The sequence below is a fragment of the Kogia breviceps genome, chromosome 16 (genome assembly GCF_026419965.1).
Source record: "Kogia breviceps isolate mKogBre1 chromosome 16, mKogBre1 haplotype 1, whole genome shotgun sequence".
In the NCBI taxonomy this organism is placed as follows: Eukaryota; Metazoa; Chordata; class Mammalia; order Artiodactyla; family Physeteridae; genus Kogia; species Kogia breviceps.
Genome location: NC_081325.1, coordinates 66,896,311 through 66,904,154, shown reverse-complemented (window position 1 = coordinate 66,904,154; position 7,844 = coordinate 66,896,311).

Below are 7,844 nucleotides of genomic sequence, written 5' to 3'. Positions count from 1 at the left end.
CTTCAATCAGGTCTGACTCTGAAGCATATATAAAATTTTATTTATTTAATTTTCATCACACACTTTAAGATCAGGCACCCAAGATCCACCCCACCAACATTTCTCTACATTATTAAAATGTTCTGATCTCTTCCCTTGCTTTTATTTTTCATATGAACTATATACAATCATTTTATCAGTTCCCTCAAAATTGGCAGTTTGACTGATGTTGCATTAAGGGTATACAGTATATTCAAGAAAAATAGCATCTTAATAGTACTGGATCTTCCAGCAGCATCATGTCCTTACGTGTCTTATTTAATTTTGTGGTTCCCTCCAATGTAGCTTCTTCACCTCTCTTGTTAAGGTGTTTTTATTTGCTTGTTTGCTTTTTTTCTCCAAAATGAACAGGAGCTTTTCTTTACTATATTTTAATTGAGTGTAGTTAGCACTGATTTGTGTATATTTATTTGTGTTCCTTTTTAGTTATAATAGTTTTCTATTTGATTTTCTAAGGTTTTCCAAATAAACAATTGTGTATCTGCAATATTTTCTTCTCTTAATTTCTATTTCTTATCTCTATCTTTTCCTTGTTTTAATGAATTAGGCAAAACTTCTAGAACAGTGTTAAATGTTGATGACATGGTAATTATAAGGAACATCACTTTTGTCCTTTACGATACCGAAATTATTTCTAGTATTTTGCCTTTAAGTTAATGTAGATGTGTGTGTGAGGGTGTGTGTGTATGTTTTAAACTGTAGTAAAATATAGGAATAATGCAGTTAATAGAAATCCTACCTTGACTTTGGCATTTTGTCAATTTTTAGTTTTCAGTATTTTCATGGGCTATTTAATGGGGACTTGGAAAAATGTACCTGGACTCCAAAACTTCCTGCTACTTTAACTCTGAAATTAAACACATACTTTTTAGGAGGATTTTCAACAAATGATGCAATATATTAATGCCTAATTAACTTTATTTTTAAAAATAAATTTATTTATTTTTTTATTTATATTTTTGGCTGCGTTGGGTCTTCGTTGCTGAGCGTGGGTTTTCTCTAGTTGAGGCGAGCGGGGTCTACTCTTCTTTGTGGTGCGCAGGCTTCTCATTGTGGTGGCTTCTCTTGTTGTGGAGCACAGGCTCTAGGCACGTGGACTTCAGTAGTTGTGGTACACAGGCTCAGTAGTTGTGGCGCATGGGCTTAGTTGCTCTGCAGCATGTGGAATCTTCCCGGACCCAGGGCTCGAACCTGCATCCCCTGTATTGGCAGGTGGATTCTTAACAACTGCGCCACTAGGGAAGCCTCCCTAATTAACTTTAAAATTCGATTCATTTCCTTAAGCATCTCAGTCTTCTGAGGTAAGATTATTATCAGCTTTTCCTAATAAGATTTATCCCACACGCCATTATTTTCCATTACACATGTTCTTTTCACCTCCCACTAGAATGTATAGTTTTTCAGACTAGGACTAGAGAATGTCAAACTTGGAGTCAATAAGGAAAAATCCCTTGAGATGAAAGTCTACCATCCATCCCACTTCAGTGCCCTAGAATCCAGTGATTTCTGCTGAGGACCAAAAGCACTTGGTTCTGGCTGTTCTCATATCCTGAACTCAGAATCAAGTAGGAAGAGCTCAGCTTTCAGAAGTACAGGACCATCTGGCATACATTGTGAATAATAACTTCACCCTCCCCCTCTTTTTTTCTTATTTTTCTACTTTGTATTCTATTTTCCCTTATTACCTAGTCAATTTTGTGGTACGATTTTCCAAGGTATAGAAAGGAGAGAAAAATACGTTTAATGACAGTTCAATTCTCAGTATGAGTGTTTCTAGCTTTGCAAATTTTTGTTGGCCAGTTTAATCACATAACTGCCTTCTCTCTGCCATTTGGTACACACTTGAATCACATAAGCTCACAGAATGCAACATCAATGTGAATGTTGGCTTAATTCAAACATAATAAGCAATCAAAATGTTCAGAAAAGTACCTCAATGCAATGAATTCCCAAAGTAAGTGAAAATGACTTTAGTATTTACTGTATTGTTATAACTAACACTGCTTTTATCTGTGCTATATTTTTCTTTTTTTGGCGGGTACACTGTATCTATAAAAAAAAAAAATTAACCAAAATTTGGTTTGGAAGAAAACTTTCCCCTTCATAACACAATACACGAATCAGTCAGAATTGTTGCTACATTACTCTCTTTTTATTGTTCTTGTTTTAATGTGACCATGGAAACATGGACAGTAGCTAATAAACCCTTGATGATACTCAGGCTGCTTTTGATTTTACTGTCCTCCTGAATCTATCGTTAATGTTGGGTTAATTGCAGCACGTAATTTACCAGATGGTAACAGTAGGTTTGTGCCATGTAATTTTTAAATTCAGAGCTGTAACGGTGTCCTGTATATAATAGATGCTTCGTGTTTGCTGAATGAATGACAGTGAGAATAAAGGAATGAAAGAATGGTGAATAAAACCAATCAGGCTAAAGCTTAAACATGAGCCCTGGCAAGGCTGTTGAATGGAAAGGAATTCCACTGTGGGCAACTCAGAATCCTTGTTAGAAAACACCGGTTCAAAAGGGAACTCAATTTTCCCTTAATAGTGAAGGTGCCAGGACACAACTGTAGGCTTCTGGAATTCCTGGGAACAGACCTTATTTAAACTGAATCCCTGATGAGGGTCTCCGATGAGATGGCCTAAAAGATTCCAGGCACCTAAATTTTATCCCATGTGCCAAATGTTTTTCCTCAGTCTCTAAAGATTATAGGAGAGGAGGTAGAAAAAAACCTGTTACAAGGGAAGGGAAACCAAGAACTCAACATCCAAGCACCATCTCTTATGTGCAGGACTGGCTATATAATTTGAGAGGAGTCCAGTGCCTAAATGTGAAGTCCCTCAGTCAAAGGTATTAAAATTATTAATTTCAAGATTGTGAGAACAGAGCCTTAAGCCATACATGGGGTCTTCCTTGAATGCAAGGCCATTTATGACGACACAGTTTGCACACCCATAAACTAGCTTTGCATATGTTTTAAGTCTCTTGTTGTTTCTAAGCAAAGAAAATTGAATAGATCTGATGCAAGCAATTTTTATTCTAATGGAGTGCTATTGAATAGAAATTTCTGTGTTGATTGAAATGGTCTGTATCTATGCTAATACATAGCCACTAACTACCTAAGGCTATCGAGCACTTACAATGTGGCTAGTGGGACTGGAAATGCTAGTAATACCACCGAAGAATTATATTGCAATTTTATTGAATATTTAATTTTATCTAACATAAATTTAAATAGCTACATGTGAATGTGGCTAGTGGCTGCCATTTTGGACATACAAGTTTAATGAATCAAACAACCTACAGACAATAAAGAAAATAGTTCCCTATAGAATTGATAGCATTTTTTGTAGCAATGAAATTTGTAACGATTTGTAACAATGAAAAGCAGACAATGCCTTTTGTGTTAACTTCTCTGAGCAACTGACAACAGATAAGTTTGCCTGTTATCCTAATGGAAAGTTGCAGAATATCTTCTAAACTCATAAATAGAACGAGAAATTTCTTTAAGATACAGAACTGTGAAATTTGGAGGAGATCCCTGCCTCTCAAATTTCCTAAGGATAGAGAGTTTCCATGGCAACGAAAAAAATCCATCCAAATGTAATTAAAAGTGAATGACTAGGGTATCTGTATCATTCAGTTCTAGTACACATTTTACCTTTAATTATATTTTTCTAACCTACTGATGTGCTAATATGTCAGACGATATTTGTTCAGGACTGAGGCTGACAAAGCTTTGTAGGAAGAAAATAAGAGGACGCAGTCATCCTGAAGGAACTCTGCAGATAGAATAAAACAAAAAGAAAAGATGTGTTCCTTTGCTCCTCTTTGGAATTCCTTCAAGTAAGAATGAGAGGGCCAGCCATTATTTTAGCGTTTTCCACTTCTTACTATCATATTTCTCCATCTTGGCCTCCTGCCAGGACTTACCCTTGAAAAGACTCTCCCCCTTGAGTCCCAAGAAGCATCTGTCCTTGTTCCCCAGCTGGTTCCAGTATCCCAGCCAATGCTGCCCCTGGCCCTGGGGCTTCTTTCCTGTCCTTCCCACCTGGCCCCAGGCCATGGCCATGGGTGGCTTTGGGAGGTTCTAGAGGTCACAATCACTATTGTCCTGCTTTAAAGTAAATGCTGAGAAATCAGTTTTGTTATGTATGATTGAGGGGAAAAAAAAAGTTTGTAATTAAAAAAAAAAATTACAAAATGAATACTAGAGGTATGACTGAATGAGAAGAGTTTCTTGTGTCTTTGTTTTGTTTTAGTTACAAAGCACAGGTCCCTGATTGGGAAATGAAAACACCGGAAATTGCTGAAGTGAGATAATTTATTGCTAGAAAAACAAGAGCAACCACCAGACCAAAATCATTCTCAAAAGGAAATAATGTGAATGCTTTAAATAGCAACTGTGTTTAGGATGTGGAGAAAATCCAGCCACACAGGGCATGGAAGATATGGTGACAAATGAGGCCAAAGGGAAGTATGAAGGAAGGAAGGAAGCATGTGATGAAACTCTGGGCTGGTGTAAAGGGGACAGCTGACGTCTATCCTAAATCTTCCACTCAGGTTTCACAGGTAAACTCCAAAATTACTTACATGCTCTCGTTTGGCCACAGGGCAACAGTAGTCTGGGTTTTCATTAGTTTGTATTGTTCAGCGATAAAAGTGGGAAAAAAAAAACCCCCCAAAACCCCCAGAAGTCCAGCTCTTTGGGCAGCAAGTATTAAGAGTATCACTTATGTTAATGGAAAAACCTTAACTAATTCACTGATTCTCAGCAGGAAAGGAGTGGAGTCCAATCCACAGTGGAGTTTCCAGATCAGGGGAAAGACTGGCTTTTTCTACAGAGCCCAAAACATCGATTTTTGATGTACTCCCTTAGGGGTGGGACCCCGTTTTCCTTCTTTTGAGGCGTTCCATGTGCAATACAATTTTGTCTGTGGAACCACATTGCACGTGGGAAAGACGAGGAGGCTTTCCCATGTGCAAAGAGTGGAAAAAATGTTTCCACTCTTAAAAATGTCTCTTTAGTTTCCTTAAATCTAGAAAACCCCCCTCTCGCCATTTCTGTCTTTTGAGACAAACCTTTTTGCAGCATTCAAAGTTTTTTTTGTGGAATGCCTGTGATGTGGATTTGCCTGATTTCTTCCCTGTGATTAGAGGCAGGGCAGATGTTTGGGGCAAGGATACCACATAGGTGGAGCGCATGGGGTGCTTCTCATGTGTCAGAGCAGAGAACCATTGTGGACTTGAGTCTCGTTGTGGGTGGTACTAAGTTTGATCACCCGGTTCAGTTGGTGTCAGCCAGATCTTTCCACTGAAAAGCTAAGAAGTAATTTGTGGAATGTTGTATTGAGACCATGTTTCATCTCCCCATAACCTTTTTACCCAATGGTCTTAGCATTTATTGATGATCTTTGCCTGAATCTACTTTTACGTGGGGGATTGCAAAATGATGATTTCCTGATTCTATGTCTTTCTACTTTCATTAACTAGTCTCCTTCTATAAAAAATGGCTAGTCCCCTTCCCCCCTGATTTTTAGAGGTATTTAAAAATATCACTATGGACTCCTGGATTCAGATTTTTTTTGACTTCTTTTTTGTTGGACATCATACCTTTTGTCGTGAGAGATATTTACTAAACCAGTCACCTGTGGAACACCAGTCCTGTGAAATGCTCTGGGGATAAAGCATTCTGTGGTCAAATAATTTGGGGATAGAAAGTATCCGCCATCTCTCTTGAAGTTATCTAATGTATATTAGGATATTGAAGACCACAAGGAGTTCTACAGTAAAGAACCTGCTTAACTTTTTTAACCAGGCGTTTCTCCAACTTATTTGATCACGGAAGCCCTTTTTATTTTTTCAACACAGACATAGTGCTTGGTGACATACACTTAGGGAAACACTGGCCAAGAGCCAAACCTGTCAATTAAATGTTTCAGTAATAATGTGAAACAAAGACTAACTAATAACAGTAGCTGTATTTCTCTCGGCTCAACAATTTCTGTGTGCTTAAAGTAACTATTCTATGTTAAGGTCAAATCAGCATAGATAAGAACAAGAACAACCCTGAAGTGAGGAAAGATTTCTTTAAAAGAATACAAAAACAATTAATCATAAAAGAGAAGATTGGTACATTGACTTCATTAAAATTAAACCCTTCTGTTTATCGAAAGACTCCAAAGAGTGTGAAAAGGCCAAATTGTACTGGGATAGTACATTTACAAATATACATCCAGAAAATATAAAGCACTAATATTTATATACAAGGAAAAGACGAACAGCCCATTTCAACAATGGGCAAAAGACATGAACAGGTACATCACAGAAGAGGATAACCAATGGCCAATAAGCATGTGAATGTTATTGACCTTAGAGAAATGCAAAGTAAAATCCACAATGGCAAACCACTACACACCCACCAATGACTAAAATGAAAATCCCTGACAGCACTAGGTATGCATGTGGGTGTGTGGAGTAGGTAGACACTGTGAGGCAGTGCCTGGATCTCCTTTCAATGAGATGATTCTTGCCCCGGATGCTTGAGAGTGCTGACAAGCCTCCATCTGCAGTCCTTTGGCGATTGCCTCCACTGCATCTCATCCAAAGTCACCGTGACTGATGGAGGGGGACAAAGGGCTAGCCCACTTGCCCAACTCAGGATAATTCTGAGGGGCCATTTCTAGCACCCCCGACCCCAGGTTGTTACTGGCCCTGCACTGCAGCTCAATCTCACTCTCCCTTTGTCCAGCCTTACTTCCTACCGCTCCCTTCCACAGGAGTTGATCCCAAGGGCACTCTGTAATAAACATCCTGCACACTAAGCTCTGTTGCGGAGTCTGCTGACCAAGTAGCCCATTCCAGAGACGTGTGCAACTTGCTTGTCCTGGTGTGAACTGGTACAACCACTTGAGAAAACTGTCTACTGTGACCTCGCAATCCTACTTCTAGATATTTACCTGGGAGAAATGAGCCTAGTGTCTGTCCACCACAAAAAGCCATCGATGGGAATGTCCATAGCAGCTTTTTTTTTCATAATAGATTCAAAGCGGGGTCCGTGCAAGAGTCCATCAACTGTAGATTGTATAAATAATGGAAGTATGTTCAAACACAGGAATGCTGTATAGTGATAAGAAAGAACAAGCTACTGTTATACGTAACAGCGTGGCTGAATCTCACAGACATAATGCTGAACAAAAGCACCTAGACACAAAAGAGCGCATACTGTATGATTTACTTTATATGAAGCTCAGGAACTGACGAAACTGACTCACGGTGACCGATGTGAGGACGGTGGTTCCTTGTGGGGTTCCTTGTGGGGTGTGGGTGTTGAAAAGGAGCATGAAGTAGCCCTCTGGAGCGACAGAAAAGGTCTATATCTTGATGTGGTTGGTGGCTACAGATGTAAAAGTTCCCTGAGGTATAAAACACTTAGTTTTGGGCATTTTACTGTATGTGTGTTATAGGTCAATTAAAAAAAAAAAAAAAAGCAACCTCAAACTGTAGTAAATTCCTTATTAATCCAATGTAGATTAACTGGTTTGTAGACTAAATCTGGTTAAGGTGCTGCAGTCACCTGTGTTATTGTCACTTTCTAGGGAAGGTTGGCTGGAGTGGGTTTAGTAATAAGGTCGACCTGATGAGTGCATTGACTCTTCTGCAGCAAAAGGAACCAAGCCTTAGGGCTTGGTGATCTGATGGGGGAGGAGCGGACAGCTCCAGGTTTCATGCTCCTGATTTAATCAAGATAGCCCCTCCCACTCTGATATCTACCGCCAGATCTTATCAGCTGTCTCTT